Source organism: Physella acuta, unplaced genomic scaffold, assembly GCF_028476545.2.
Source record: "Physella acuta isolate Inbredline_101_S28 unplaced genomic scaffold, ASM2847654v3 ptg000445l, whole genome shotgun sequence".
In the NCBI taxonomy this organism is placed as follows: domain Eukaryota; kingdom Metazoa; phylum Mollusca; class Gastropoda; family Physidae; genus Physella; species Physella acuta.
The window spans coordinates 9,831-17,543 of record NW_026731964.1 but is presented as its reverse complement, the minus strand read 5'-3'; the positions used below and the strand labels follow the sequence as shown (position 1 = coordinate 17,543).

At 32.6% G+C, this 7,713-nt stretch overlaps 1 long non-coding RNA gene across 1 annotated transcript; it reads left to right on the top strand.

The window, feature by feature from the left end:
* Window positions 1-1,960: 1,960 nt before the first annotated feature.
* LOC131943183 (uncharacterized) lies at window positions 1,961-5,006 on the top strand. The gene is made up of 3 exons (XR_009386858.1): window positions 1,961-2,034; window positions 3,643-3,704; window positions 4,777-5,006. It is a non-coding gene; the product is annotated as an uncharacterized LOC131943183 (long non-coding RNA).
* The last annotated feature ends 2,707 nt before the right edge of the window (window positions 5,007-7,713 follow it).

The following is a 7,713-nucleotide window of genomic DNA, read 5'->3' as shown; positions in this document are numbered from 1 at the left end:
TATATATATATATATATATATATATATATATATATATATATATATATATATATATATATATGTATGTAGGCCTATATATATATAATGTATTGTATGTCAGTGTTTGATAAGTTTGTATGTCAGTGTTTGATAGGTTTGTATGTGTTTGATAAATTTTTGTGTCAAAAAATATTACACCGTGGTGATGAGTTTTTTTTACTTTTAGAGAAAGTAAATTTTATCCATGTTTCGTCCCGAGTGAAAAAAATTCTAAAGAAAAAAAGTACTCGGACGTTGGAACAGCAAATTAAATTAGCCACTTAACATGATAGGTACCAATAAAATAAATCTTTACGGCATAACCTATTACAATAAACCCACACAACACTAACGATGAAATGGAAACAAGTCTTGAGCAAAATTAAAAACACCATAGCACTTTATAAATTTCCATAGCACCAGAATAGCACAAGACTAAAACAAGACTAGCACCAGAATAGCACAAGACTAAAACAAGACTAGCACCAGAATAGCACAAGACTAAAACAAGACTAGCACCAGAATAGCACAAGACTAAAACAAGACTAGCACCACAATAGAACAAGACTTAAACAAGACTAGCACCAGAATAGAACAAGACTAAAACAAGACTAGCACCAGAATAGCACAAGACTAAAACAAGACTAGCACCAGAATAAAACAAGACTAAAACAAGACTAGCACCACAATAGCACAAGACTAAAACAAGACTAGCACAAGAATAGCACAAGACTAAAACAAGACTAGCACCAGAATAGCAAAAGACTAAATCAAGACTAGCACCAGAATAGCACAAGACTAAAACAAGGCTAGCACCAAAATAGCACCAGACTAGCACCAGAATAGCACAAGACTAAATACGATACAAACAAATTTATTTAAAATGCAGAAAAAGAATTTTGATGCAGTTGACGTTGTTTTTTTTTAATGAATATATTCCAGAGCCAATCGCTAAACATAATTATAACACTCACTTTTTGTAAAGATGGAGAGAATGAGTTTTTATTTTAATAAGAAACACGTTTTAGTTTTATTTTACGAAAACTATATCTCACTAAACTAAAAGATCACTATAGTTTAATAAAACACATAACTCTAACTTAAGAAACATTTTTGCATGACTTTAACTAAAAATACAAAATTATCTGAACTAATGATTAAAAGAGGCAGGTCTCTCAACCAGTTACCATGTAAAATTTCAGACTGTCGAATAGCCGAGATCAACAAAGCAATACATTCTACTCACCTTTAACTTTGCTGGCAGATTTTAAAAAAAAATACACACTTCTTTCGCGGCTTTTAGACAGAAAACGGGAGATTACTTAAAAAAAAACCTAAAACCAGGCCATGCTATTACGTTCATTAAATTTTCATCCCAGCTGTAAATATTTCCCAGTGTGGTAGATAAAATGTAGTGTATACATGTGGCAAATATAAATATGGTGTTAGGATACTGTTTGGTTATTCGAAGCACTTCTACTACTCTATGTAGGTATTCGTTTTACCGCGCCAGGCTCACAACTACTAGAGTTTACTTTTAATATATATTGTTCTTCATTATTATTTTTATCTTCAATCCCATTTCTTATGTGAATCACAGGAACCTATTAGTCATTTATTGATTGTTTTGACTTTTTCAAATTGGTTTATCTCCTCTGCAAACTTTGTAATTGGAAAACAGTGCGTTTATAAAAAATAAATTCTACTTAACCCTTTCTTGCTTGGATTAATTTAATTTTGTTGTTGAGCTCTTAGTATTTACATAATTAGCACCTACAATAATAAAACGATTCTTTAATCATCTTTATTAAAATAACCTTGAATTTCTAATATGCTAAATTAATGTTGTGTAGTTTTGCTTAAAATCTTCAGTATTATCAGGTGTTCGGCGTAAGACTTCCAAATATACCAACCGGACATTATAGGGTTAAACTTGCTTGAAGTAGGAGATTTTGGTTCTTATTTATCAAACAGTTTAGCTGTTAGAGGGAGTATTTGCTGAGAATTTATACATGTGTAAGTACATTCAAATTCTATGATTTTTATTTACCCATATCTAAGTAATTTTTTTTTTATATTTTGTAATTTTTTAAACGTTTAAAGTAGGCTTACATACAATATTTCTGATTTTGTAGTTTTAAAAATTTGCAAGTACACTCAATTTAATTTTTTTTCTGATTTTAATTTTATACGCTTACAAGTAGGCTTACATACAAAATTTCTGATTTTGTATTTCCTCATTTGGAATTACATTCAATTTTATTTTTAAATTTTGTATTTATACATTGGTAAGTGGGCCTGCATTCGATTTTTCTGATTTTTGTATTTATACATGTGTAAATACTTTCAATTTCTCTGATTTTATATTTATAGATTTGTAAGAACATTCGATTTTTCCTAATTTTTATATTTATATTTGTGTAAATGCTTTCAATTTTTCTGATGTTATATTTATACATTTGTAACAACATTCAATTTTTCTGATTTTTATATATTTACATGTGTAAATACATTCGATTATTCTGATTTTGTATGACCTAATTTGTAAGTAAGGGTTTTCCTGAATTCATATTTATACCTTGGTAACTGCATTTTTTAAAATTGTTGATTATATGTAAATTCATTTTGGTATTGGTGGCAGACAATTTTTTAGCTTTACTTTCCCAGAAGGCTAAATATTGCATTGTCTTATAACCAGTAACAGGATTGTTTGCGCTTAAAGCTTTTGTGTATTATAAATATGTGTTCGAGTTTTATTTCTTTTAACTAGAGTCAGTGGCGGAACTAGGAAAAAAGGGCCACCCCGCAAAAAAAAATTTTGGGCCCCATATATAATATATGTATATATATATATATATATATATATATATATATATATATATATATATATATATAAACTAAATACGAAAATATCATCATAGAATACTCATTTCGGGCTTGTTAGAAATTTGAAAAAATTTAAAATTCTTAGTTTTTACTCTTAATTAAAGCATATAACAACAACACATAATTTGTGTAAGTGCTATTTGTCTGTTTTGAAATTCTCTGTTTTATTGTTTGACACGTTGCTGCCTAATAAATAAAGCGGTCAAAAGAATATGAAGCATGAAAGCTATGCATGTGCAATGGTTTCTCGCCTGATGTTTATTTTTAAGTTTTTTTGTATTTATATTCTTAGTTTTAATACATTTCCTTTTATACTATGTCATCCTTTATTTTGGTTTTTTTAAATAATAATTAAGAGAAGTAATTGCTTTTTTAATTTGTTTAGTGCTAAAAAAGTTTTTTTATTTAAGAGCACACATATTTCACTTTTTAAAAAAGGGAAATAAGTCATGGAAGTGGTTTGAACGTTTCCCTGTCTTTCACACTACAACTCATGTAGCTATATATGTTTTTCCTTTATGAAACAGCGATGTTAACTACTGTAGTAAATCTGTATGTTTTTTGTTTTGTTTTGCAAAAAAATAAATTTTTTTTAACTACAAAAAGGTTGATTCTGGTCGGCTTTGGGCCCCTAAATGGCCTGGGCCCTCCCGCATTGCGGGGTCTGGCGGCACTGTAGTTCCGCCCCTGACTAGAGTTGTCACATTTTCAAAAGTATTTTTTTTTACTTTCTAGCAGCAATCTTTCCAAGAGTTTCGCGATGATTCTTTTGAGGCTTATACCTTTGCTCACCCTTGCTTGTGAGTAGTTTAACAATTTTGCTTTGTTTTAATTTAGCATTGATAATAAGAAAATTGTAATAGAAAAAAATCAATATATTTTAACGCTCTTACACCGTATTCTTAAAATACAGGTAATTTAGTGACTGATTTTATCATGTGTCCCCCATGTGAACAAAGGGCTGCAATCATACATCTCCTCAGATAGTTTAGTGTAAAAATAAAAAGATTTTATCGTGTGCTGATTAAATGTGTTTATAAATTATATATTCAACTACAAAATGTATATGGTAAATGTATTTGAATATCTTGAAAAACATTTTCATTTTAGGACTTTGATGTCATTTTATTCTAACATTGTGCAGACATTTTCATAAATGTATTTCCTAACAAGTGAGCTTATTCGGCTAAATTAATTTCTAACAGAGTTTCGAATGTCTGTTAAACTTGTGTACATTCATGAGATCCAACATTTCTTGTCAAACTGACACTCTGCATACAGCTACAGTTACAGTACCCCCCCCCCCCCCCCCACTGTGAAACTATCAACCAGGAGTATTTCTAATTGTGATTGCTCTTGATTTTGGCGACGACTGCATTGTTACGGAACATGCCACCCCCCCCCCCCCCCCCCAAATTCAATTATTAACCTGAAATTGATCTACTTTAGTTGCTCTTGATTTCGGTCCTGACTTCGATCATTACGGAACGTGTCTAATCCCCTCCCCCCCTCCCCCAAATCAAATTATTAACCTGAAATGTCTCTCTTTTAGTTGCTCTTTATTTCGGTCCTGACTTAGATCATTACGGAACGTGTCTAATTCCCCCCCCCCCTCTCCCACCACCCCCAAATCAAATTATTAACCTGAAATGTCACTATTTTAGTTGCTCTTGATTTCGGTCCTGACTTCGATCATTACGGAACGTGTCTAATCCCCCCCCCCCCCCCCAAACAAATTATTAACCTGAAATGTCTCTATTTTAGTGCTCTTGATTTCGGTCCTGACTTCGATCATTACGGAACGTGTCTAATCCCCCCCCCCCTCCCACCACCCCCAAATCAAATTATTAACCTGAAATGTCTCTATTTAAGTTGCTCTTGATTTCGGTCCTGACTGTGACCGTTATGGAATCTGCCTGATGGTAATGAGGCCAGTGTGCGGAAGTGACGGCAGGACCTACGGAAATCTATGTATTTTAAACATGCACAAAATCTGCAACAATGCCCTGAATTTCGTTCACAGGGGCTATTGCAAAAAACCCACAATTTGGACACAGTACTGAGCTTTTGCTTTTATTTTAGTATTAAATTCTGTGAACCATATTTTGCTCTAGTTTTCTTTAGCTGTCCCCATATTATATATAAATATATATATATATATATATATATATATATATATATATATATATAAAAATATATATATATCCCATATATATCCACTATATATATATATATATCTATAATATAAGCGGGCTGTGTCTGTCCTTCCTTCCTTCCTTCCGTCCGTCATCGCTATAGATTTTGGGACTATAAAAGTAAACTACGCACCATGCTGTGCTTTTCAGTGCACCGCAGTGTCTTATTATAAGTAGTAGAGTAGGGTTTGTTTATATAGCGGCATAGAGCTATTTTATAATTTCCACTGTTTGTACAATTTTGCATAACGTAAAGAGAATATTAAATACACGCACATTGCTAAAACATATTAAAAGGATCAATGTCAAATATAGTTTTCGTTAATATTCCTAGAAAAAGTGGATACATTTTAATAACATAATAACTGTAGGTTAGAAAAATCAAATGAATTTAACTCTTTTCTAATTTTGACAAAGGAGGTAATTTAAAAATACATTAAACTCACGCTAATAAAAAATGTGAATGCAAATATACGTTCGTCATAGAAGGAATTAGTGTTGCAATAATATAATTAGCAAAATGTGAATGCAAATTATGTGGATGTGTAAGAGGAAATTATTGTTAGAAAATTATAATTAGCATGGATTGATAAAAGGCAATCTTTTATTTATTTTATTCACTGAATGTAGGCCCTACTGTTTATTACTTATAATTTTTAATCAACTATTCAGCACTATTATAGACGCGTCATCACGTTCATTAGGTGCGCAATGGTTTTAGTTATGAAACTCTATTGTAAATTTTTAAAATTTAAAGTACTGGAAAAAAAATGCGTGAATGGATAAAGTGAAATATTGTAGGTAAAACACGGATATTTTAAATACTGCCTATTATTTATACTGTTTACTAATTATTATTCTATCTTTCGGTTTGAGGACAAGCTAGGGGTTTTATAGGAGAGGCGTAGCGAGGGGAGGGCATATGTCCCCGGGTGCCGACCTTAGGGGGCGCCAAATTGGGTTGGAAAAAATTTGCGAGGGGGGGGGTGGAAATCGAAAGTTTTAGGGCGGGGGGGGGGGGAACAGGGGTGCAAATCGAAAGTTTGAGGGGGGTGCAAATCACCGGAAAGGGCGCGATTTGGCGCTACGGGCTAGACTGTGAGCAATATGCCTTTATGATTGCATTTAAATTGTGTTTATGTTATGAGTGTTGTGTTTGTTTTTTCGTTTTTTTTGCGTTCGTTTGTGTTGTGTTTTGTTCTGTTCCCAAGTTGGTACATTTAAAAAAGATTTACCGTGGCGGAGCACGGGATGCAGCTAGTATATATATATATATATATATATATATATATATATATATATATATATATATATATATATATATATATATATATATAAAATATCAAATAAAGACATGTGGCAAAACACAAAACATCCACCAATAGATCAAAGCCAGTAAATGGGGATTGATTGGTCATACCTTGAGAAGTGAAGAAGTTCATATTGCAAAAAAAAACAAAAACAACTATGGACTGGAATCCTCAGGGAAAAAGGAAAGTGGGTCGGCCAAAGAGATCATGAAGAAGAACGGTAGAGGAAGAGGCAAAGGCCTCTGGGCTCATGTGAGTCCCGTAGAGAAGTGTAATTGCAGCCCTTTGCTACCCAGGGTCTACACAGGAAAAATGAAATGAATGATGAACGATATGTTATATTTTAAGTACACACTAGTACAAGTCTCAATATAATGATACAATCTTTAATGAGCTTCTACAATCAGTAATGCTACAAAGCTACGACATCGTTTAGAGCAGGGGTCTCCAAACTTTTCAGTCCGAGGGCCGCATTAGCTATCAAATTTCAGTTCGGGGGCCAGTTTCTTCCAGATATGTCTTTAATTTTTCTGGGCAAAGTTCCTCAGCCATCACCAGCAAACATTTTTTCCGTGGACAAAAAGATCTCCGCGGGCCGGATGAAAGGGCCTCGCGGGCCGCATCTGGCCCGCGGGCCGTAGTTTGGAGACCCCTGGTTTAGAGGTAGGGGCTGGGGTAACGCCAACTTGAAAAAAAAACGTAAAATTAAAATTTACTTAAAAAATTAATAAAAACTTTTTAACAACAAGCCTTTATATATTTATGCACCATAATTTAGAAAATAAATTGAAGACCACTTGGAATAAACCACAGATTTCCACTTTTTAAATTGTTTGAGTCAGTGTCATAATATTCATGTAGTACTAGTGTATATCTATCGCCAAATTCATGTAGAACTAATGTATATCTATCGCCATATTCATCTAGTAATAATGTATATCTATCACTTTTAACACTCTTAAAGAATAAAACTTCCTCGATTCCCTCAATATATAGAATTTAAAATCATGCCACAATAAAACAACAAAGGATCTCAAACACAAATTCTCATTTTTTTTCTCAAAAGTAGAAAACTGTGACAACTGTGGTTTATTTGCTGTGGTCTTCAATTGAAATAAGCCAGCAACCCAAAATACCATATGCTCAAACATAAAGCGAAGGTCACGTCTTGTAACAGATACATAAGATGTAAAGGTCACTGCTAGTATCAGAAACTCGCATGATAAGCAAACACCACATCGAATCCAGTGAAGCCTATAGTTTCAAATAATTTGAGCTTTTGTTGTTGTTTTTCATTTTTTCTT